This window comes from Cygnus atratus, chromosome 3 (genome assembly GCF_013377495.2).
Source record: "Cygnus atratus isolate AKBS03 ecotype Queensland, Australia chromosome 3, CAtr_DNAZoo_HiC_assembly, whole genome shotgun sequence".
NCBI classification, from domain to species: Eukaryota; Metazoa; Chordata; class Aves; order Anseriformes; family Anatidae; genus Cygnus; species Cygnus atratus.
The window spans coordinates 47,239,552-47,264,635 of NC_066364.1; the positions used below are offsets into that span (position 1 = coordinate 47,239,552).

Here is a 25,084-nt window from a genome sequence, read left to right on the forward strand (position 1 = left end):
TGCTACATGTAGCAGTGAGTAGCAAGTCCAATGGTTCTAGCTCAGAAACAGAAACCTCATGTCCGGGTACTAAAATGTGCAGTACTGAGACTTTGTTTGTTGTCATTGGAATGCATACGATCTGTTCCGGGCGGTAGCCTTTTATCTAGCTGCACTTTGAAAAAAAACAAACAAAAAAACAAACAAAAAAACCACTACAACTGTATTTTGCTTGTTCATGCTGTGTAAAATACGCCAGACACTCGGAGGGCAGGCTGAGGTGCCGAGGGACCAACTAGCACATCCCAGCAGGCACAGACCCATGGTGGGCACCGGCATCAGCTCAGCTTTGGGTAAACCCAACCACTCGCTGCGGTGCTTGTGAGCAGGGCTCTGGGGATTGTGGTTGCAGGCCGGTCCACCAAAGACCACGAACGTGTGCTGTGCCATGTCTGACAACAGCTGAGAGGCGGCCAGAATGACAGTGCTCACATAAAAGCACTGGTAGGATGTCACGGCAGCTGTCTGCCTCACGCACTGCTCTCCCTGCACGCAGCCCGGGAAGGCCGTAATTAGTGAAGTGCCGCCATGTCTGCGGGACTTGCTGGGAGCCACCAGCTCCGTTACGTGGTTCACGTGCCCGTGGTGGGCGCTTCACACGAAGTGCATGAACAGGCTCTCCGGAAAAAGGCACTGCTGTTTTCAGTCCCTCGGTGTTGATGTCTAGGTGAGTGGTGCTCACGGGCAGAACTCCCTCTCCATGCACGAGGACCATGTCTAGGAGACTGGGTGCCTACGGTAAAAGAGGGGCGTGAGGCAAAAATCCTAACTCCCATTTCTGATTAAACTGCTCTTGCAAAACGGAGCAGGGAGGCAGCACCCAACGTACTCGTGTTCAGTGCCTGCCCCGTGCTGGAAGCGTTCCCTCCACGTGCACCAGCAGCAGGATTTCCATCACCTCCGTTAGCCAAACTGCCTGAAGCGATCGTGGGGATCCGGAGGGGACTGGTTTGTACCCAAGGTCTGTCCCAGGAAAAGCCACAGAAAGCACCCCCAGCCCCTGCAGCACCGCATGCCCTTCCCCAGCCAGGAGCTCCTATTATTAGTAGTATTTATTATTATTACTACTCGGAGGGCCAGAGGGGGGCTGGCAGCACCCTGTGCCCAGACCCACCACGGGGCCTGAGGGGAGCCCTTCCAAGGACCCCCCACATCCCCTCGGCCGGCTCCGAGCCCCGGGGGGGCGGCAGGAGGGGGGCGGCCCGGCCAGGCCCCCCCCCTCTCGGCGGGGCCAAAGCGAAAGCGCAGCGCGGCCCGAAACCCTCCGGGGGCGGCGGCGGCCGCCATGTGACAGCCGGGAAGCGCGGGGCCGGGCCGGGCCGGGCCGGGCCGGGCCGTGCAGGATCGCGCCCCGCAGCGCTGCCCCCGGCGGCGGCCCCGCCTCTGCTCTGCGGCCCGGTCCGGGGTGGGTGGGGGGCGGGGGTCGCTGCCTTGCGCTCCGCAATTAGCGCTTCGCACCGCTGTCAGCCCTGACGGCGGCCCGGCCCCGAGCTCCCCGGGGGGCCGCCGCCGCCGCCCCTTTGTGCCCGGCGCGATGCGGGCAGCGGCAGGTAAGCGGGGGGGCGGGCGGCGGAGCGCCCCCGGTGCCACCCTGGGGCCGCGACACCCCCCCCCCTCCCCACGTCCGCCCGCCCGCCCCCAGCGCAGCCCGGTCCTGCCCCCCTTGGCCCCCCCGCCCTCCTTCCTCCCTCGAGGAAGGCTCGCCGTGCCTTCCTTTGTGCTGTTTGGGCCGTCCGCAACTACTTGTTATCGCCGCCACCCGAAGGGACAACCCACCCCCCCTTCCCTTCTCCCCCCTCCCCACAGCCCCAGCGGCACCCCCGGGGGCGCTGCCCCTCGCCTTGCTTGCTCTCTCCCCGTCCCATCCCAATATTAAACCTCCCCTCTCCCCATCCCTCCTGCTCCCCACCCCTAACCCTTCCCCCCGAGCCCCCCCCCCCCCCAAAATCCCACCTTCGTGCCTGCTCTGAGTTTTGTCCTACCCCCCCCCCCCCCGCCGTCCCCGGCTGTGGTTTCGCAGGGACCCCTCTCCAACCTGTCCGTAGGTATGTTTGTGTAACCAGACACTGCGAGTAGCCGTCTGCCGAGGAATTAACCCGGACGCCCCCCCCCCCCCCCCCCCCCCCCCCCAAAAAGCTTAGTTTGCATTCAACAGAGGTGTTTGTTTTGCAGGTTTAAACCTCCAGACGGGTTGAAGAAAAAAAACAAAAAAACAAAAACAAAACAAACAAAAAAAAATTTAAAAAAAAAAAGGAAGCGCTTGGCAGATTTTGTTCCCTCCCTTGAAATCCCGGTGGACGCGGAGCAGGTGGGGGACCGGCGGGGGAGAGGTGCTGGGGGTGGGATGCGGAGCGGGCAGGGGCTGAGAGGTGCGGGAAGGAGGGGGGGGAAAAAAGGGTTTAAAGAGGGGAGAGCCGAGCCGTGCATCCCCCCTTCCTCTCCTCCGAGAGCAGGGGAGGTAGCTCGAGGCTCCCGCTCTCGTTTGTTAAAAATAAATACTACAGAAGTTGGCAAATTTTCGTAGTTTTAGAGAAGTGGATTCTCTCCAGGATTAACGTAAAAAATGTTGATGTTTGAGGAACTGCTCTTGCTCAACCCGTAAATAAAGTGGAGATGTTGACAGTTTGTCTAGCCTCTGGTAAACGAGAACAAAAAACATTTCATTTCTTGAAGGGCATCAATAATTGTGAGGGTGGGAGGGAGAGGAAGAAGTTTAACTATTAACCTTTATCTGGGATTGTAAATGAGTTGAAACCCGTGTTTCTGAAGCTTCTTTTATGCGTTTGCTTTCCTCTTTCCCCCCCCTCTGCTTCCCTTCCTTGGAGATGGTGAAAGGTAAATGAAAACGATGATGCTCACATTAATTGGACAAGCGGGCGATTTTATGGCTCGCCAGTAAAAAATGAATGCCACGGGAAAGTTTGCCGTTCACGGTGCAGGCGGTGGGAAAGTGGTCTGGAGGGCGCAGGGGGGCGGCAAGGCGGCAGGGTTGGCTGCGAGCTGCGCTGTTACATTTGGGGTTTTGTTTTTGTGTCTCCAGATCATTCACTTGAAGACGCCAGAGGACGGTTTGCAGAAGGTAAGAGAGCCTTTTCCCCCAGCGATTGCATCCTCTGGTGCCTCGTACTGTGGGGCTACCGCTCCGCTGGCCGTGCAGCGGAGGCCCGTCGTGCCAGCAGACCCCCTGTGCCCGTGTCCCCAAGAAGTGGTGAACGGGACACGGAGCTGTGCTGGCCGCAGTGCGGGCACCGGGGAGCACAGCTCTTCCAGCAAGCAAGTCGGCTGCTGTTACGCGCCGAGGTGCTTGTTAGAACTGATGGATTCCTCCCGTCCCAAAAAGGGATACTCTTTCTTTCTTGAGTCAGGATAGAGTAAGCTTAGGGAAACAGGAGATGAAAAGTACAGTGAAAAAGTTCTTGTTGCAACTGTTTGCTGCATGTGAAAGTAATATGCCTAACTTAGCAACTAGATTTGTTTTCAACAAATACGTTAGTATTAATTTCCACATGAATCAGAAGGAAAAATCCTCATACCTTCTTCCCTTCAGCATTCCTAAATGTGTTGGATGTTACTTTGTGGCATGGTTCTTGCCTGAAATGAAATGAAAGGACTCTTAACTGCTTCTGAAAATAAACTCTGCCCAGCCACTGGAGTTTTTCTCCTTTGTACAGGCTGAATGAAGCGAAAACAGGAGATCCTGGGGAGGAGGCAAGGGTGAGGGAGATATGGGATCACAGAATTTGGCAGAGCAAGTGTTGGAGGGAACTTTGTTTGTGTGTTGCAGTTATAAGCAAAAAGTGCTGTTCCAGTAAATACAAAGTCAGGTAATTTCAAATAGCAATTGTAAAAGGCTTTTTTTTTTTTCCTTAAGACGAACAGCATCTTTCATTTGGTTGTCATTATTTTGTCATTCTCTCCTTTAGTCATCAAAAATACAAAGTGATACTGCTTATTCTCATGAGTTACTGTAGAAATCTGTACAGCATACTCAGTTCTGCGAGAGTTCCTCTCTCCCTCCCTCCCTCCCCCCCTGTCCCCCCGCCCCTTAAATGAGTCCCTGCCAGCAACAAGTGTGTTGATATACTGATCTGAAGGACTTGGGCACAATGCCAACTAAAGCAATTTAAATGACATGGTTAATAGTGTCTCTGCTGTCCTTATCACACCGTAGTTGTCTTTAATAAAGTCAGCGAACTTCCAAGTGATAATCATGGATGACAAATTAACTCAAGTCTGAGTCCTCCCATTCAGATGAATTCTGTTTTGCTTTGACGGGTAAATATTAAATACTGATTCGAGTTGAACTAGAAGAATTTCAGAATACACCTCTCCTCTAAATTTCTTTCAGGCAAATAAAAGCTGATTAGATTACCTTAAAGTATCTCCAGTGCTACAGTATTCCTATGGCTTCTACTTCTAGCAGTGTCATTTTATTAAGTCTTTCAGTAGTAATAAATTTATGTGGGGCACTGCATCCTTCAAATGAATACTTATCAAACACTTCAAAAGAGGAAATAATTTTACATGAAATAGATAAGTCAGTATAATATGTCTAACACGTTAAAACAGTCAGTAATTCCCGTAAAGTATTTTGGATGGAAGTGAAATTGACTGCTCCGTCAATTTCGATTTGAAATGGGTAACCTTTAAAAAGCAGCTAATATAATTTCAGGAGTATCCACACTTACAAACAGCAAGCTGTTTCACGGTGGGAGTTTTAAAGTTTTTTGAGTACCTCTAAAGCTCGTAGTGACTTTTTCCACTGCAGAGTTAAAAGATTGCAATGTAACGTGAGACTACAGAAGAGGCAAAGTAGCACAATTGACAGTTTAACTGCAAATTGCATGTATGATTGCTTAGATTATGATTTTTATTTTTTGAGAGATTTGATCCTAAAAATACCTTTGCTAGATCTCATCTTTGTGATTTCCAAACCTGCTAAATCTTGTCAAAAGCCGTAGGAACATTCGTGTTCTCAGCAGCTGTTAGGAGCTCGCTAAGGCACTTCATAATAAATGTTTCATGTCTTGTGTCTATGACTGAAATACAGTGCTGTGTGCTTAACTGATAAATTTGGAAATACTCTTCCTAACATCCAAGATTGTATTTTTGAAAATTAATACAATGAATGCAGATTATCTGTTGTCACAAACTTGTTTTCTTGTTGCTTTGTTTGCAAAATTCATTTATTCGAGACTATTGAAAACTAACTAGATTTTACCTATGTGTTAAAAGTAACAATAGTTAAATAATAAAAGAAAGTTGTCAATTATTTTCCAAAAAGCTTTGTACAAATGAATATTTCTTGTAAAAACTTCTTGTCTAACAGATTTTTTTGTTATCTTTATGGGTAGACAATAACATTATAGCCAAAACGTTGTGTAAGTGTTAGCTTTTGTAAAAGTGAAAGACCCAACCTGAGACACGACTGAAATAGTATCGTGAGACTGCTATGGTGCAGAAAATAGGGCAAAGAAGGAAGTCTGCCTTTACATATAATTCACTATATATTGATGTGTTGATTTGAGACATTCCTTCACAGTGTGGATCTGCCCTGTCCGTTAAAATTACATATTTGTGAGGTCCGAATAACATTTAGAAAGATACCTGCTAATGTGAAGGCACAGTACTTCTAGAAACACTTGCTGGTAGTTGATAGGTTACTCCTCCTTTTTGGATGCTCTGAAATCATGATTGTGGCTTTCCAATATTCAGGATGCGAAGTTAAAAGTGTTTTTTTTATGCATTGTTACGCCTTGTAATTTATGAGTTTTCTCCCTCCAGCCCTCCTCAAACCTGATAGCTCTTTCAGTTTCACAGTTGGCCTCATGTTCCACTTTTCTTTTTGCTTTGAAGGCTGGGCGGAAGGCTTGTCAGTGTTTGCAGTTGCACTGCTCGATGCAGGGATGGGTGGCTAAGCTTGAAACCATATGGGTGTTGCTATTCAAGAATTGTTGTCACCGTTCCTGATTCCTCTTTTCTTATTAAAACCAACGTTAGGGATCTCTTTATTAGCAATGTATCACATTAGAAGCCACATGCTTAACATCAAGCACTTGCACAATGACATTTTGGAAGATAAGGCCTTCAAGACTTGCTTCTTTTTGTGAGAACTGGGTGCAGTCAGCCTACAGAGAAAGTGTTCAGGTTCAGGAAGATTTACAGTTGTAGGTGCGTCTCGACCAAATGGGTGCAGGGCCTTTTCTCCCTAATATGTATCTTTGTGTTTTATCTTGCCTTGTTTGCCGCGTTCATCACTTTAAGACCTGAAATCGCTAACATGCGTAAGGAATTATTACAGGCCTTATTACTGCGAGGATCTGAAGTAGTTGGAATAATTTGCCATAAAGCAGTGCCTTGTGTTTGCAGAGCTAACTGGCCCCTGTGTTCTAAGATCCTCAGGGCAGGGAATTGTCTTCAGCGTATTTTCAGAAAAAGTGGCTGGCATGCTTGTATGTGCCAGAAAATGGTAAATAATAACAAACAGTAGTTGATAATTTATGTAGACATTTATTTTTTTATTACGGAATTTGCCTATAGGGTGCTTTCTAGCAAAAAGAAAAATGCCAGAGTGGCTTCCAGCTGGGGCAAGATGTGCTCTGATGGCAAGAGCAGCTTTTAATCAAAACAGAACACACATTTAATCGATAGTATCTTCTGTGAAGCCGTCGGTCCAAAACATTGACTGGCGTAAATCAGTGTAACTCCACTGAGGTCTGTAGAGACACGGCTGACTTGCACCAGATGATGTGAGTGTCCTTTTTGGCTTTAGCAGTTTTCCTTTAATCTTCTTGCCACTTAAACTTTTACTATGATCTGCCCACATTCCAGAAGCGTGGAATGAAGATGGGATAACATTTCCCTACTTTCCTCCTCCTTTAAGCCTTTTGCGGCTTTTCTATTGTATGATGGTGTATGCTTTATTAATTATATGTGCTCTAATCCCCCTTTCAAGCCTGTGAAGGTAGCTGTCCCCCTCAAAGTCACATCTGAAAAGGAATGTCATTATATTCAGAAACATTCCAGTCTTGTCTAGCTTGCCAGATGTAGGTGTATTATAAATAGCTTCCCAGTTATACTATATTTATGGTTAAAGGTTCCTGAAGACTGTTGTTAGGAACCCTCTTATTAGAAATTTGTGTGATGTGAAGAAGTTTAGAAACATTGCCCCCCACATCTATTTCCCAGAATCGTTTTATTGTGTCTGCCAAGTGTCTTAATGTTTTAGTTACTGAACTGCATCATCCATATGAAGTAATTGAAAATGCTAAGTGTGTACATCTTGTGTGGTGAGAAGACTCAAGCGATATTTGGGCAGTAAAGAGGAGAAATAAATTATTTTTCTTTCTCTTCCAAGCCCCTAATAACGTTTTTCAAGGCAGTGTTAGTAAACTAGTCCTTGTTAGACACGGGAAAACTGTCTTGGAGTAGGGAGCCACTCATTTTCAAAAGTTCAAGCTAAATCTTGTTCTTTACTATTGAAAGTATAATGCAATCTTTAGAATTTCAGCATAAATGTTTTTAATAGAACTTGCTTTCTTAAGTAATGAAGCAAAGTAATTGAGTTTGATAGATAAGTGCCAAAATTAGAAAAATGAGATACGTGTGTGTGTTCAGATTTGGAAGCAAGTGAAAAATCATAAATCCTACTACCTCCCCCCACACCACACCACCACCAGCAGCTCTGAGGAGAATGTGATTAACTGCATAATCATACATTTTTGCTCAAACGTCTTCTCACCCTATGCCCATTTTTTTTCCCTGAGGTTTATAAACTATTAATATCTTCAGGGAAAAAAGGCAATAAGATGAAAATATTGTGCCCAGATGCTGCACTGAAAAAGTTACATGGAAATGTCTGTGTAGCCTGATACAGAGTGGATTCCTCAAGTGGAAATGAGCATTCTCCATTTCCTTTGAACTGACTGGAAAGTGACTTTCCTCTTTCCACCTTGACAGTTCTTCCAGAGCTATAAAGGACCGTAGGAACTAAACCTTTCACCAACATTTTATTGAAGCAGGAAATATATGTAATTACAACGTTTCAAGTGACTCAGTTGAGAAGTGTAGAAAACCAATAATATATGCATTAATTTTAGTTCTTACAGGCACTCAGATCTAGATGTCCTTTTTGTTTGTAGTTAGGAAAAACTTCGCATGGAAATCGTGCAAGAGGGCAAGAGTTGATGCCAAAAAATAAAGCATGTTTCAGATGCTGTCTTGATTTTATTTTCTGTTGGTGATACGGACTTTGTAGAAAGTGAAAATATTCAAACTAAATTCTAAACTTGACTGCAAAGCTGTAAGGGCCATTTTCAAAAATGTGTTTCTTCAATATGCTGCTAACAAGCGCAAGAAGAAATGTTTTTAATCCTTTATGTATCTACTATTTTATTTCCAGAAAAACTTTGTATGTCTTACATTAGTTCTGATGGGACACCAGCTCCACTTGAGTTTTGACAGGTTATACCAGTGAGGATCTGATACAGTACTGACTTGAGAACCCAGTCCTGCCCATATAACATTCAATGAAGTCAAATTTCATAGACATCATGTTGTTGCAAGGAGAATTGAACTTCCATATTTTTATCCAATAATTTCCTAAAAATACAAATTCATAAAATATTTTCATAGGAAAGGAAAGTCCTGTTATTTCTCTGTTTTTAATGTCTGTCTTCGACTTCTGTATGGTATTTGCAAACTTCATCTAGTGAGGAAGAGTCATTATGCCATAAACTTGCACTGTAGATTGCTGTGTCTAGTGATGTTTTTGGGGTTGCAAATACTGCACTGGAATTTAATTCATAGATAGATATAATAAAACCATTTTTCTATTCAGTCCCCAAAGACTGTAACAACAGCAGGTCATTAAATGGACAGTGGTCTCTGTTAAATGTTTTCAATTAATTTATTATTTTTTTAAGATACAGTAAAAGTGTACAAAACACAAGAGATTGATGTTGGCAAGTGATTTAAAGAAAATAAAATAAGAAAATAAATTATTAAGTGGAGTTCAGTAAAATTAGATATGATTGCTTTTGTGTGAACTCTGCCCATAAAGAGAAAAACACCTCTGACAGGTTTTTTTTTTTTTTTTTTTTTTTTTTAAGTTTTACAAACGTTGCGATTGCATTTTAAAAGCAGTGGAAGAAATTACATGTTGCAGATTGCTTTTGTCTGTAGTGAGGATTTTTTAAGGCTAGATCTCAGAGGATTTTATGTTAACTGCAGATCACTCCCAGCCTGTGACAAAAACTCTGCATGATGCCTACTCATGTAAGGTTTTTGTTTTGAAATCAAACTTTTTTTTGCTTCTATATTATAAATAATTTGAGTAATACACTGCACTGGCTACTTTCAGTAACAGAACACCCGTAACTTTGGCAGATGGGGATTTTGTCCTTCCACCGTTGTTCTGCAGTCACGCTTGTACAAGTTAAGTGTCCAGCTCTGTGAATCTGCCTGCAGCGTGGAGGGAACACATGGGGCTGTGCAGACAGAAGGTTGTTCGTGTGGGAGTGTTGGCGAGATCAGAGCCTTGTACTATAAGCTGGCCCTCATGATTTTAAAATGAAAGCATATTGATCTCTAATCTTGAAAGTAGTTACCCTTAATTTAAATGTGCATTTGATAGAATCCTGAAGTCTCCTAATTGTTTTTTCTGCTGTGACTCAGTATGCTACGTTATGTATAATAGAACCTACAAATGAAATAATAATTTTAAAAAATAGCCGACCAAAGCAATTGTTAAAATGACGCTATTTGATAAGATCATCCACTGAAAATAAAGGGGGAAATGAGATCTGACTGAGGTAAAACCAGGTAAATAGCTTTCAGCTTTGCTTTTGTTATTCAAGAAGAAAAAGAAACAATAGGTGCTGTTTAGAGTCAGGAGCTGCCCTTCTAACCTCTGCTGCTCTTAAAATGCCTGAAGGTTATTGCATGGTTCACGGTGGCTTTCATGCTTGCAGTTTCAACTTTTAATTTTCTAACAAAAGGGGATGCAGTACCAGCCTGCCGATAAACACAGCGCAGAACAATCGGGGAGAAAAATGGACTGCTGAATTCCTCACGCTTTTTTCCTCCTTTCCAGTTACAGAAATATATTGGCATGTTTTTAACAGAAGGAGAAAAACGCTGCCTCTTGTCCTAAGCTGTCAAAGCTGGAGGCTGCTTTTTCAAAAGAAGGAACTTTAGTTCTGGGGGAGTAGGATATGTTTTTTCATTAAATAGCCCTGGCCAGGTGAACGATCTCATTGCATGCTGTTATGGGGAAGCAGTCTGAACATCCACAGGGGCTGTTTGTATTTCCACAAGATTTCTAATTCTTGTTGCACTGGTAAAATCGAGTCAAGTTTGACTTAAATCCAGCTTTCTCAGCATCAAAACTTCAGCTGCCTGGATCAGAAACATATCGGCCAGCACTTGTGTGCTGAGCAGCAGAAGCACCTTTTCTCTGTGAGCTGCACGTTGGTGCTCAGTGCAAGTAACACAGCCCCCTCCTTACACAGGATGCTTGAATTTGTTGGTGTGGTTATTGCCAGTTTCCAGAATACCACGCTTGCTGGGATGCCGGTGTGATCTGAGCAGAGAAGGGGTCAGCTTCTTAAGGTATTGTTTTGCAGCACAGCTGAAGGTTGTGGAATGTAACAGTTTTAGGAATGTACACCTGTGAGTATATAATAAGAGAGTATCTGTTTGTGTGTTTTCACCACTGACATCCAGATCAAAGGTCCTCTAGATGTTGTTGTAGTAAGAAAAAGGGAAAGGGGCCACATGTCTCATCAGCTCTGACCTGTCGTCTTGCTCGTTGTTTGCAAGTTTTCACTAGAAAACCAGTCTCAAGCCAGCTTAGATGAGGTGCATTACTTTCAGGGTTTCACTTAGTGTGTATGGGTAATGAGTTCAAAAAGCAGCAGATTTGGGTCTCCTAAGTGCCTAATAGAAGAAATACCATCAGCAAGTTCTGCTGCTTAAATATTGAAACTGATGCCCAATCATGCATTGGACAGTACTGAGATATGGTCACAAGTACCTAAAAAAATTGTGTTGTGGGACGCTGAGCGTTACTCCTGGATAGCTGATGCCAGAATGGCTGACAAGTAAGCTGAGAAACATCTTCAACCCTTTACAGACACATACCAGGCTAAGTATCTTCAACCCTTTACAAATACATGCTGGCTAAAACAAAAAGCTAAGGAGGAATCTTTCTCTTGCCTTCCAGCTTGCTTACAGCTAGAGGAAATGTATCCCAAATGGAGGAGGATCCCCCAGGCCCTGGAAGTTGTTTAATTAATCATCACTTTCAGCCTGCTCATTAAATGGCTTTTCTTTTCTCACTTGGGCAAATGAAAAAGATGATTACACCTGGGAGAAACAATGATACCTGTTAAATTTTCTCTTAGTGTTAAGCACTTTATAAAAAAAAAATAATAATAATTTAATTTTAGATATGCAGAATAAACAAAACCATGCTTCTTTTTATGTAGGTTATGTGTATTTGTGCTCTTACATAGTGGTGCAGTAATAATGCGTGCTATTACATCTGGCAGTAATTCACCTCTTCTGTAAATGAATTTTCTTAAATGAGAAATACTAATGCTTTTGTTTATTAAGGTGGAGAGAGGCTTTTACAATCAAATTCTTGATCACTGCTGTGACATACCTATCTGATTTCTGCATAACAAAGGTGTCTCACACAAGAGTCAAAACTTCCCTCATCACAGTCTTTAGTAGTTTTCTGCCTCTGTTGCATTCACATTTTGGTCGTGATGGACGTCTTGGCAGCTTATGATGTAATTTATCTTGTTGCTTCAGCGCTGGGACCCTGTCAGCAACAGGGAATGTCAGGAAGAATTTTCCATTGGCTCGACTAAGCCAGTAGCAGCATTGTGAGGGTTTTACATGAGGATCTGAGCATGGGCACAGCCCGAGGGAAGTTACTTGTGGGTCAGGCTCTGAGGCACGTTTAATAAGAGGCAGTGAGGGAGGGTTGTGGGGTAACTGTGGTCATCAAGGGCTTAGCTTGCTGTCCGTGCTCAATGCGTGGAAGACCTCTTGCAATCTTTTCTCAACAAGTTGTGGAAAGCTATTGGCTCTTTGATTATGCACATTTTTCTCTTTCCCTGTGGGCTCTGCAGCTCCAGTTTGCACTGGATGCATTCCTGGGGCACATTGTTTGCTTACTGTGCTCAGGCCTGGGAGTGGATAAGGACTGTTGTTCGGACAGTTTTATTTAAGGTACTGTTTCAGAGATAGCAAGTCAGATTGAGTTCCCATTTTGCTTTACCCAGATTTATTCCATAGAAAATCACAAGCTGTGTATAATTTGCAAATGTTTGCTTTGGTTGCACAGTTGTCACAGCGTGTTCTGCTAGTCCAAGGGCGGGGAAAATATGCAGTAAGGCCTGTGACACCATTTCGCACAACCCTCGGCCACATGGTTTTATTTTATGTTCGAGTTCTGCTGGCAGGCATTAAAGGGGATGTTAATTCGTGGCCTGCTAATTTTCCTCAGAAGGTCTGTTCAGCCCTCAGCACAAAAAAGGGTTACTGGCCTTGTCTTTGCCTGTGGCAGCTGTGCCACTGCCATCATGAGGCTGGGCTGTTGGCATTGACTTCAGCTGAGCTTCTCCTTGCTCAGAAAGCAGCAGCATTGTTGCTTGTCAGATGGTGGTTGTTATCTTCCCCCACCCATCTAGTCCATCCTTGGTCATTTGGCCAAAGTGGTGTTTCTCCAAGAGGTGCCACACCATGATGGCTGAAGCTCTCTTTCTTTCAGTTCTGCCTTCTGGATCTGGAGCTGGCTCACAGCTGATCTTGTCCAAGCCACTGCACAGCCTTCACCCTGCAGACCAGACCACAGAAAATCAAGTAGCTTTCCACAGCGTTATCTCCCTGAAGTAGCCCTTCGTGGGATCGGCTGCGCTCCTCTACCAGCAGCAAAGATGGGGTGGGAGCAGAAGGCCTAGAAAAGGAGTGGTAGCGCCACAGCATTTAGATATCTTGAAGGTGTCGTAAACATGCAGCTTAGCTAATCCTAACATGAACTTTCTTTCCTAGTGCCACTGTTACTACACAAATTTCTAAGAAGGAAAGCCTTTTCATTGTTTTAGCACATTGAGAGAACAAGAGAAAAGCAGGGGACATTTTATACCTTGCTGTTAAAGGGCCTGAGAAAGGTGTGTGCGGGGGGTGGGAGTTTGTTTTAAATCTTACCAAAAGCCCCGTGGTAGCCAGTGACTGAGAGCTGCTCCATATTGTCCTATTATTTTTCTTTCTGTTCGGAGATAAAATACCAGCATAATAATTTCCAAACTAGGAAACTGTACCACTTTAACTTCTGTTTAGACAAACCCAAGAAACAAGGGTCCGATCTGTCCATCTTCATGCTTCTGTAATTCCTGCTTTCTCTGAAACACTTGGCAATACCATAGCAGGCATTTTTGGCTGAGGCAAGGAGTCTATTTGCAGTATTTACATAAATATTTTTTTTTGTGGAGGAAATGCCACTCACTGTACTTCATACTTAAGGTGATCAGCCAGTGGGAGAAAATGAGTTTGTTGCTGTTTAGCTTGCTAAAGATGATAAAACACTTTCTGCTTATATGTTTTTGCCTCTCAAATATCAGAATATTTTATCTTTCCTGTTTTTTCCTAAAAAGGGCTACAGAACTAAAGCAGGAGCTGTCTCAGTGTGGGACTGGGGATTATAGATCTTCTAGTAGATTTATTTTCTTATTTTGGTCATGGGTTGAAGTATTAAAAAAAAACAAACAACAACAACAACAACAGGAAAAAAAAAGCTGAAAACATGAGAATATGACATGCATAAACTTAAAAACAAACAAATACAAAACAAAACTTATTAAAATACCTCAATATATGTGATGCTAAAAGCAAAAATAGCTAGTGAGTCAGCGAGCTAAATGAGATGAGGATAAAAAAATGGGGGGAGGAGACAGAGAAATGGGGATTTCTGATACAAAAATAAACACAGCAAAAAGCATAATGCCTCCTGTCCTCGGAATAAAGTTAAGATGGGTTTGTTTAAGTTTCATCCTCGCAGGGGCTTTGTTTTGTTACAGTGATTCATGGGATAAAGTGATTTTTATGTCTTTTTCACTTATATTTAAGTGGGATTTCTCCCAGATAAACAAAGTAACACACACTCAAAGAATCTTTCTGCCTCATTTAAACACCCCACCTTATCAAAACTCCATTTCCATGAGTGATGGATCTTGGCTCTAGATGGGAGAATGAAGTATTCAATTACCTTATTTTCATGTGCAAATGAAGCAGAATGTGGCTTTAGGGGGTTTCTTTTCAGCAAGGTAGCCTGTTTGGTTATGCACATGCCGCCTTCTTATGTTTCCTTCCATGTCTCTGTCTACACTCAAGCGGTGGTCTTAATGGGTGACAGTGGCTAATCTGTCTGCTTGACAACAAACCGTGGCCTTCTTCAGCTCAGCAGGAACAGCGCTGGCCTGTAATTAGTGGAGCCATCAAACCAACTGTTGGCCTCAACATGATTTCTTTTGGCACCTCTTGCAAAAACTTTATATGCCGAACCTCTGACCAGTTATTTTTCTCACTTTGCATCAGGGAGCGCAAGACGTAAGCTCACAAAACTCTGCAGTCCTCAGCCCGAGTGGCAGGTTTGTGCTCCCATAAATATGAATGACTGTCTTCAAAATGGGAAATGCAAAGTTTAAATGTTTGCTGTCACTTGTTCACCTGAGCTTAAGAGTGCAGGTGTGTTTGTGGCTGAGAGTCAAGTGGTAGAGGCAAGTTTTGTAGACTGGTGTCATGCTGCTCTCCATCTGGGAGAGGTCTGTGTTGTGCTCGGGTACACAGAACTATTGTTCAGTACTGGTACCCCCATCCTCTTGCATCCCCAGCATCGCCCCCGTGAGAGGTAAGGGTTAAACTGGTGGGGTCATTCATACTCCTGGAGCTAAGCTTTGGCTCAGTGCTTGGCTGAAACAAGAAGTAAATGTTCAGTACACAATAGCTCTTCAATACTCTACATGATAGCCCCTTAGCCACACTTGCATGTGCTTTTGGCGCTGTATAATGAAAATTAACACTTTGTGGGGGTTTTCCTAGTAACCATGTGCTGGGAATAACTGTGTCAGCTTCACCACAATGGATGATGGAGGGAAATAACCATCCAGGAGTTACTCACTGCCGGTTATGAAGTTGAGGAATTGGAAAAAGGCAACAAATTTCCCTTTTTCCTTCCCCTAAAGAATGAAATGAAGAAGCTTAGCAAAATACATTGAAATATATCCAAGTCTGGATTTTTTTGTGGCGACTTCAAAAGAAAGTGAAGACTGACCTAAATAGCTGAGGTAGATGTGAAAAGTCACGTTCAGTGCTCCTGTACAGCATTACCACGGGGAACAACAGACATAGTAATGTGAGTTACACAATTCTCCCCTAAGATTCATAAAGAATGTTGCTAAGAATTAATTATTCATCAGTCTAGTGAATCTCCGCTCCCGCTAACTGATGGTAACTGCTAAGGGAGGAAGTGTATCAGACACCAGGTAGTTGCAGGAGTTTTGTAGGGTGCACCATGCTGGTGGGTGTTCCAGATTCTCATGAAGGAAAAATAGAGAAAAAAATGCATGAAAACAAAACATTGAAACCTTTGGATATTCCTTTAAATGTAACCTTTCCCAACAGTACTGAAGTAACTGTAGCTGTGAATACCCATTATGAATTAAAACAGGTGAAAAAATAAGAGATTAATAATAATAGTCCTCAGCTGTCAACTGGGAGGAGACTCCTATTTAAGGAGAGCTTTAAAAAATTGTTATTTGGAGTGGTGTTTGTGAAGGCATGGAGAGAGCAAGAGGGAGCCATGTTCAGCAAGGTTACCTGGCTGATAGTTTGAAGTTAGGCTTGGAAAAGCTACAGAGGGAAGATAACTCAAGAAGTACAGAAGAAAACTAGGTAAAATTGTTGCTGGACACAAATTGTTGCTGAAGTACATCACAAAATTGGATTTGATTAATGCAGCGACATTACTGGTTCTCGGAAATCAGAGATAGTGTTCTGCTGCCAGCCCGCCAGCATGGCTCCCAGGAAATTCACCTCTTGAGAAGGAAATTCCCGACACGCTTCCCCTCCCTCCAGCCTTCCTCCCCTTGCGGGGGGATTTCCATGCCTCTGTGTTAGTTATCTCTCAGCTATCCTATCTCAGAGTGATCAGAGTGAAAATAAGGTGCAGTTAGAGCTCTGCTGATTGCTGGCGAGCTTTGGCAACCAGCCTGGCATACTGTGATCTGAAGGAAGTCCGTGCAGCTCTTTTTATCCCCTGGAATTTGGGGAAACTGTCCTGTGTTCTTCAGCTAGAGTTGGGTAAAAGAGTTTTTTGTGACTAATACTTTGTTTGCCAGAATGTGCTGTTCTGGAAACCAAAGCAGTTAACTTAGTTGGTTATGTATTCAGTTTGTTGTTCTGGTTAAGAGTTGGAAAGTTTTTAGTGAAAACTGTGTAAAACTTTTGAATTTCATTAATCATTTTCAAAGCGCAGTATCTCAGAGAGTCCTTTCAAAATAAAGCATGTTTTTTTTTTCTTTTAAATATTCAGATTTTGTTTGGGAACTCTTGATGAGACATGTTTTGTTTCACATTGCTGAACATTATTCACTCGTTCCAAAACAAAACATTTTCACCATGCAGAAAAAAGCCCTCCTGCCTTTTTAACTGCTTTTGAAACAATTCTCTCCCCCTCATCCCTTCTCTGTATCCTTTTCTTGGATCTCTGTATCTTGGAGATACAGAGTCTGGTATTTCCATGTGTCTTGAAGCTATTTAGGCTTGCTTTCCAGAGTTTTGAAAAAAAATGAAGGAAAGTAACATAGCAGAATGTCTTTGACTCATGAAAGTAAACTGTTGTTTGTACTGCTGCACTCTTCACCGTGGTCAGCTCACCAAGAGCAGATGCCTAATGTCCCTTAGGAGCTATTACTAAAATAAAATTAATAATAAACTGCATACCTATTTTATGAACATGTATTTCTTCCCTGGAATAAAAGGAAGTTACTTCTTTACTTTTCTTTTTGTTACTTCTTTAAATACACGTGATTTTAGCTTAATTTCCAGGTGTTTCTTAATTCAGACCACCTAATTGAAGTTGCTCAGTTTGACTCCTGTCCATTTCACTTTCTAATCCCCATACACCAGCACCTTGCTGCATCTTTATTTTGGGAACATTGCAGAAGTGATCATTTCCACAGGCATGCTTACTGAACTTCTAAAAAGTTTGCAAACTGTATTTTTTTTGATAAAGCTTTTCTCTGAAAAAAAACTATTTTTTTCAACACTTTCTATTTTTAGAATTATGATAATAGGAAAGGAGGAAAATGCTTTATGGTAGTATTGTAAATATTTTCTACATTGTTTTGTTTTTGATGAGAAATGTTGAGTTCACTTTACAAGGAGATGTGTCTTGTGGACTGTGATGTAGCTTTGCATATTTCAATATGCATAATTCCTAGACATTCCTTTTTTGTGTGTGTGTGTGAGTGAGAACAATTATCTTACTGCATCTCATCTCACTGCAGAGGGAACTGTGAAAGTTGTATGATTGTACAGTATGGCTTCTGTATAGGGAATGTATATACAGCGTAACCACTGATTTTGGAGTACTGAATGGCAGTAGTCAGTGCCTAACAGTTTATAAGAGTTTTGTGTGTATTATTATTTCAGAGATGCAGAGATTAATAGTCCTCCTTCTGCCTGCTCAGATTTAACATAAAATTTTACATACAGAGAAATGTAAAGCCAACAGTCTCAATAAGCAAACAAGACCAGGAAGAATAGAGGGAAGAGCACAAAAACAAGACAAATGTCCCTCTCCAGTGAACTGAGTACAAAACTAAGATTAGCATTTAGATCACACTGTTTTTTTGCATATCAATAACTTTATGCAGACGTTCGGTGCCACTGAATTTTATTCTGGCAGCACAGGCAGACGTACCTTTCAGGAAACTGAAAGCATTTACGGTTACAGATCCATACCACTGCTTTAAATTCAACCTGCAAACCTTCATGCATTAATAGTCATGAAGCCACGCTCAGGGCTGCTGTGTGTTGGATTTCACTTAAGCTTCTGAGTAATAATGTTCAGGAGCAGAGCAAATGAAGCCGCTACAGTAGCCTGTTCTTGAGGTGACCAGAATTTGGTAAATGTCAGAAATCCACATCAGAAATAAGAGGTCACGAGCTCTTTACCAAGCGAAGACGAAGAAAAAGAGCTCTTTGATGTGGCTGTAGTGTAGTATCAGCTTTGTCTCTAACAAGACCTCTGCGCTGCAAACTTGATTTGTGTATAAAAGGCTGCTGCGCTAGTTGGAAGCGCTGATATGTGCTTATCCTGCTGGTTGTCTCCACCCCCAGCCACCTTCTGCATCTCTCCTGTGATTTCTGTTTTGGCTGGCTTGAGCCTCAGCCAGCCAGTCTTTATACCAGCCCAGTCACCTAAAAACCCTGGATAATCCCATTCTAGTGCCTAAACCAGAGCAGCCACAGCCACGGTGAACAATTGGGCAGCAGCTGCTCCTTGCAGGTGTACCTGTTGGAGATGGGTGGGCAGGTAGGGGGACCTCAAATGGACCTCAGGTGGCAAGCAGTGCCTCAACGTCTCCCTCTGGTTCCCAACAAGTGGCAATTTCAGTGTCTACAGTTCCTACGTTTGCTGAATGTATAGCTCTTCTTAATGTTAGAATTGCCTTTCACCCCACTGTTACTGCTACCCACCTCTGTGCCTGGGGCAAGACCTCCGTAGGGAGCACCAAAGGGTCCCTGGTCCATGCTTTCCTCTCAGACCGTCCTCCTTTGACAAGGCATGTTGTCACTGTAAAGGAGCTCGTTTTGGTATACCCAATCTGGCAGCTAAGAAGGGACAGTGTCCCTCCTTCAGTTGTAATTATTTACGATCAGATTTATATATGTGGAGATAGGAATATTGCAAACCTTCAAATACGTCTTTTGTAGACGGTGGACACGGTAGGAAATTGGTAGATAAAAGATAGAGTAAATAAGAGCCTAGAGTGGGGCAGCTTCAACAAACAAACAAACAAACAAAAATAAAACCAACAAATCTTTGTATCTTTTTGTTTTAGTTCTTTATCCCCTTTATATTATTTCTTCCTTTGTGCCCTGTCTCCATCACTGTCTTTCTGCTACACTCTTTTCACGCTGCCTCTGTTAAGTAGCTTTATGTTTTGGACAAAAGGGGTTAAGTCTTCTGCTAGATAGGAAATGTCCTTCCAGTCACATTAATGTAATTAAGCTGTTACATGGATCATTGGTCCTTGTACCTCAGCCCTGAAACAGCGTTGGCTGGTTTGAGGAGTGACCCGCACACAGCTCCTGCACACGTAGCACTTGTGTTAGGGCAGCCGCTCAGGCACGCGTGTGAGGGTTTCACTTCCTTCGACGTTGAGGCTGTTGGTAAGGATGGCAGTAGATGGGATTTCGCATTTAGTGGCAGACACACTCAGCCTGACTCCTGAAAGCCAGCGGGGTCCCGCCTGCCGTCACAGCACAGCAGCCGTCGCCTTGAAAATGGCTAGAGGCCAGCTACGTGCTGCTTGCATGGCTGTTTGAGTGAAATACGTACGTTTGATGATACCTGGATGGGAGGAAGCATCCTCGAGCTGCCTGTTGTGCTGTGCTGGGGGGCAGGAGGACGGGTCGGTGGAAAGGACTCAGCATGCAAGGTAGGGCAGCCCGCTGTCGGGCAGCCGTGTGATCCTGTTTCAGTAGCAGACTTTTGTTTCTCAAAACGTACCACAGGGTATTTACCAGGCCATAAAAAGTACGTTGTGAGGAATTATCCTACGTAATTGCAGCTGCAGCTGCCAAAATTAAAAAACAACTTGATTTTGTGGAGCTCGTGATGGCGTCTTGAGAGGGGAGGGGAGTTGCTTTTGGTTTTGATGCTGGGATGTTTACACACTGCTTGACAAAAGCCGGGGCAGCATGCTGGAGCTGAGGGCCAGTGGGTGAAAATTCGCCTCCCCACGGAGTTCTTTTAGGCCAGAGCCGTGAGCTCCAGGTGCCCGTGGTGCCCAGCTCCATGTCGCTGCAGCGTGGTGAGCCCCCTCGCTGCCATTTGCTCAGCAGACAGAGGAAGCGAGCAGTGAGGAGGTAAGTTGCTGGGTTCCCCCATGACCATGCTGGCAGCAGGTGTGCTCCCAGTTCCTCCCTTTTCACAGCTAGCTGAGGCTGCAAACTGGTACAGCCACCAAAACAGGATGGGCAGGGGGGGTTGGAAAGGCAGAGCCTTGATTTGTGTCCCTTGCACTCTTCCTAAGCCTGGTCAGGTTGGGGTAAGGAAACAGAGCTGTTCTTGAATGTCGACTGTCAGCCAAGCAGTTATTTTTTTTTTACCAAATATTCCTCAGGGAGCAACATGTAGTGTGAGGTGAAGGAGGCTATATCGTTTCCTTAATATTATTATTATTAACAAGATAATTATTAATTGTAAAGGAGTTATTATTTTAGTTGGCAGTCAATGGAGATTCATGCCTCCTGGCAAATTACTCCACTGTGTAGTTTTTACTTTTTGTTATAAGGTTTAATATCCATATGGTAGAGCATTACCTGTATCACATGTTCACATCACAAATCAGTTTGCTGTACAGGCACTTTGGGTCACAGCTTACATTAGGGTTTGTTCCTCCACATGTCGTTCAGTCGCATTGGGAACTGCTCCTCTGTGCATCAGGGATGTGGGTTTTCTCCTACCTCTGCAAGGAACAAAAGAGGACCCAGCAGAAGTAGCTGATCGCTGCTAGCTGCGAAGCAGCCGTGACCTTGTTTGTTTGGAGCTAGCTTTCAGATGAAGAAAGCGTTGACATTTCTTTCCCCTCCTTTTAGATTGATGGGTGGAAGCAGTCCTTGGGATTTGGCTATTTTCAAAACAAAGTATTTGACCTGAAAGGTAATATTTATAGCAGGCAGCTAATAGAAAACACTCTTGCCCTCTCTCTGTCTCTGCTTCTCATGCGTATGTGTGCGCGCGTGCTCCGGGTTCCCTTCTGGGTTTGACCTCTCCTGCGCGCACCGTGGCTCCATTGACTTCACCTCCCGTCCCCTTCTCCAGGGAAATGAATCACTGGAAGCGGCGAGGCTTGGTATGCGGGGAAGCGGGGTGCAGGAAGTTCACGGCAGTCCTGTGCCACGCTGACCCTGCGCAAATGTCCCCTCCTGCCGGGGTGATGGATGGCGCAGTGGCTCTGCGTCAGTCACTTCTGAACCCTGAAGGTCACCCGAGAGAACTTATTCTCTCTTCAGAAAGAGCCCCCCGAAGGGATGTTGATTTAGTGACATCTAGCAAGGACTGACCCTGTCAGTCAGTGTAATAATGTTGTAGCAGGGAATGATGTTAGCGTCGGGTCACTGGGTCTCGAGCGGGAGGAAGCGATGGTTGGACTCCATAAAACCCCTCCTCCTGGGTGGCTGACGGGGGCTGGCAGGTGGGGCAGGGGTTATTTTGGATGAGGTATCTGGCCGACGAGCAGCTGCGCTCCCTGCTCTCCCCCGGCAGCAAGTGCTTCGCATTTAAGCAAGGATGGGGTGAGGCCTTCTCGTTCACTTCCAAACGGGTGCTCTCACTTTTTTTTTTTCCTCGAGGAAAAAAGACTGTTGTCAGGAGGGCAGCAGGGTCTCCAGGGGGCTTGAAAATGCCCATGTAAATAGCAACGGTGCCTGCAGGTTTTTAGGCTCCAGTTTCCTATGAAGTTTGGATTTGAACAAACCTAATTTTCCCACGTTTGGACCCCTGTGTGTGTCCATAAATCTGTTATTGTTCAGTGAGGGTTTGCAGTGACTAGGAGTGGCTGGGCGGGATTTCAGGTAGATGCAGGACAGGCAGCGAGGAGCGAGATTGCCTGCACTGCTATGCTGGATACGTGTGGGTGGAAGCAAACTGGTGCAAAAGCAGCATTTGGGGTGAGATGGGAAGAGACGGGGAGATGGGAGGCTGGAACAAAAGCACCCCTGACCGCCCTTCCCCGTCTCCCACACTGCTGATCAGTACTTGCAGTCAGGAAGCAGCCTCTGAAAGGAGGTGCAGTGCCAATAGGTCTGCCGTGGAGGCATTCACAGTGCTTTCATCTGGCCGTTGCTGTAGGCTTACCCTAGATTTGAAAGCACGTCATTTATTTTTTTTCCAGCCAAAACTGGTGCTGTGCCAAGCAGCAGTGACTTCACAACAGCCCTAAAGCTGGAGACCCGACGCGAAAATTCAGCATTCCGCAACCATCAAGTAGTTCCAGTTTTCGGTCCAGCCATTACGGGTTCACAAATAGAGCTCATACTCTAAACAAGTTGGAATTTGAGTGAATTTAAGCTGAGTATTTATTAAAGCTCTATTTAGACTGGGCTGTGATGAGACTGGATTGCAGAGCTACAGGCTGCGATCAACACTCAGCAGGAGGTTATTTAGATTAAATACCAACTGTTTTGGAATGGTGGGAAAAGTTTCAGACAGAAGTTTTATTTACTGTTTTTTTGGACTAAATTGTGGGCTTGTAGTAATATTTTAGGAATTCTGCTGGACAGATAGTTTTCCTCCTTGAAGAAATGTCCTTTTTGCACTGCAGTGTTCTTGAATTCAGCTCCTCCTTTACATATCCTCTGATGAATATGTTTGATATCCAAGTTGCTCCCTCTTCCTTTATCTCCTTGCTTTGAGACTGTAATCATCATTTTGCTTTCTTTTGGTCTGCTTTTTTTTTCCTTCTTTTTCTTTTTTTTTTTTTTTTTCTCAAGAGAAGAACAAGATGGGAGAACTTTTGTTTCAGAAGAACTAACAAAAAATACCCTATGGTTCATTTTTCTTGAGTTTTTTCTCTTTCCCTTCTTCCTTTTCCATTTTTCATGTTGACCTTCTTTATCACCTTTCCTCTTCCTGTGTCCTATCTAAAGGGTGGGCTTGCGCCTCCCTTCTCATCTACTCTTTTATTTTCGAAATTAAGAATGATGACTGATTGTTTTTTCCTCTCATTTATCTGCTTGCCCACACCTGTTTCTTTCACTCTGGTTTTCTTCAAGTTTTAGCACGCATTTTCTCTCCTTCGGCCTTTTGCTCTTCATTTCTCCTCTGTGATTATGCCATTTCCCCTGGTCCCCCTCTCCCCCTTTCTGAGCTGCCAGCCCTGGGTTTGCTTGGCTCTCCCCAGCCTCAGCAGCAAATTTTGCAGCTTGGCCAAGCAGGTCCCCAGTGCAGTTGTGGTGCCACAGATACCCCTGTGCCTTCCCATTTCTGCCAGCACACCAGCATTCAGTTTGAGCACTACCGTGCTTTGCATGGCTTTATTTTGGGGTCAGCCCTTTCAATAACTAATGCATGTAGGAAGCACTGTAATGACTGTGTCGTAGAGCTAGGCTTGAACTGCATGAAACAGGGTCCACTGACTTACTTTCGGAATGAGTGAAAAGTGTATAAAAGTTACAGAGAGGAAAGATGATACTCATGCTGTTAATGTCCCTGTAAACAGAATGAGTGATTCCGTAAACAAATGTGGCAAGCATCTCCCTAAAATGAAAAAAAAAATATATGCGTGTTTCCTGTAATACTACTTCATGTTTATACGGGGGTCTCTTGTCTGTCTATTTCTGGCTCCATAAAGTGAGCAATACAAAATACGGGAAATTATAGCTAGACTACTAAAGGTCTCCAGCCTTTCTCACTTAGTCGAGTAAGTGAGATTTCCTGTTTCTCGTTGTCATCTGGCTACCATGACGGAGGTATTCTGTACAATTGCTAATTATATCTAAAAGTGTCTTTTTTTTTTTTTTTAAAGACTTTCTCAATTGCTGCAAAGATTTCCTGAAATCGGCTCTACTAATTGCTTTGCTTCTTTTGCCTCCATTACTTTTTGTATGGGAGCATGGAGGATCCAGATGAGACGGTGCCAAAACAGTCAGCGGAGCTACACAGTCCTTGTCACAGGGCACTGTCAAATAAATCACCTGCACAAAGGGTCTCGGGTTTATTGGGCTAAATTTAGGCAGCTGCTCTTAAAAAGCCATAGGCAAAGGCGTGCGCTGTACATCAGTGCAGAGCTGCTTGGAAGCTGGAGGTCTTGCAGGCGCAAGCAAATCAAAACCAGTCAAACGCTAGAACAAAACGAATTGGCCCAGTGGTCAGCGCGTAGCAGATGGGTAGGAAGGAGGTACAGGGAGGGCAGGATTTTATCTGCGGTGTGAGTGGTACTGCTCAGTGTAAACTGAGGAAGTCCGAGTGACCTGAATTCCTGCCAGAACCCTGCACGGCCCTGCTGGAAAAAGAAAGTGACACGGATTTTGTACAGCACAGATAATTTTCATTAACAACTCCCCCCCCCCCCAAAAAAAAGAGAAAACGTATAAAAATTATAAAAAATGTTAAAACTGAAAATAATGAAATCCTTTGATCAGAATCTACTCAAGCTCAAACTGAAACTATCTTGTTTGATTTTCCAGTGTCACGGTGAAACCAAATACTCATTAAATCACTGTAACAGTATTTAACATCCTCATGTCTTTTAAGTAGTCTAAAGAAGATTTTGTTTCCAGCAAAATAATTTCAGCAAAGTCACATTTATCACCTGAACTTTGCTAAGTAGGCTAATCAAACTGTAATTGAATATCTGAACCACAACCACAGTATCAATTGTGCAAAGCTCTCATGTTGCACTTTCAGGTCTTACATCTTGCTATTCCTCTTCCATCCTGCCCAGCATAGAAATACTGTAATACTTTAAAAGCTTGTTAGCTCTTCTCGGGAAACTGTAAGTGAACCATCTCAAGGCAAATAGCACACTTTTAAGTAGTGTCTCTTGCGGTCTCTTGCAGTGTTTAAACATGGGCTATTTCTTACAGCACCTGTCTCGTACAAGCTTTTGGGGAGGGTCCCATACATACACAGTTTCATATCCTGATGATGACAAAACTGGAAACACATTTCCCATTTAGATTTAAAAAAAAAAAAAAAAAAAAAGCTGATGTCGTTACAGAAAGAAGCATTAAAGAAAAAAGC

At 43.8% G+C, this 25,084-nt stretch overlaps 1 protein-coding gene across 1 annotated transcript in view; it reads left to right on the forward strand.

The window, feature by feature from the left end:
• Positions 1–2,245: 2,245 nt before the first annotated feature.
• Positions 2,246–25,084, forward strand: part of PRDM1 (PR/SET domain 1) — a 102,036-nt gene continuing 79,197 nt past the window's right edge. The window contains exons 1-2 of the mRNA XM_035564824.2: positions 2,246–2,347; positions 3,080–3,118. The gene's annotated coding sequence lies outside the window, so the exon portion shown is untranslated. The remainder of the gene's footprint in view (positions 2,348–3,079; positions 3,119–25,084) is intronic.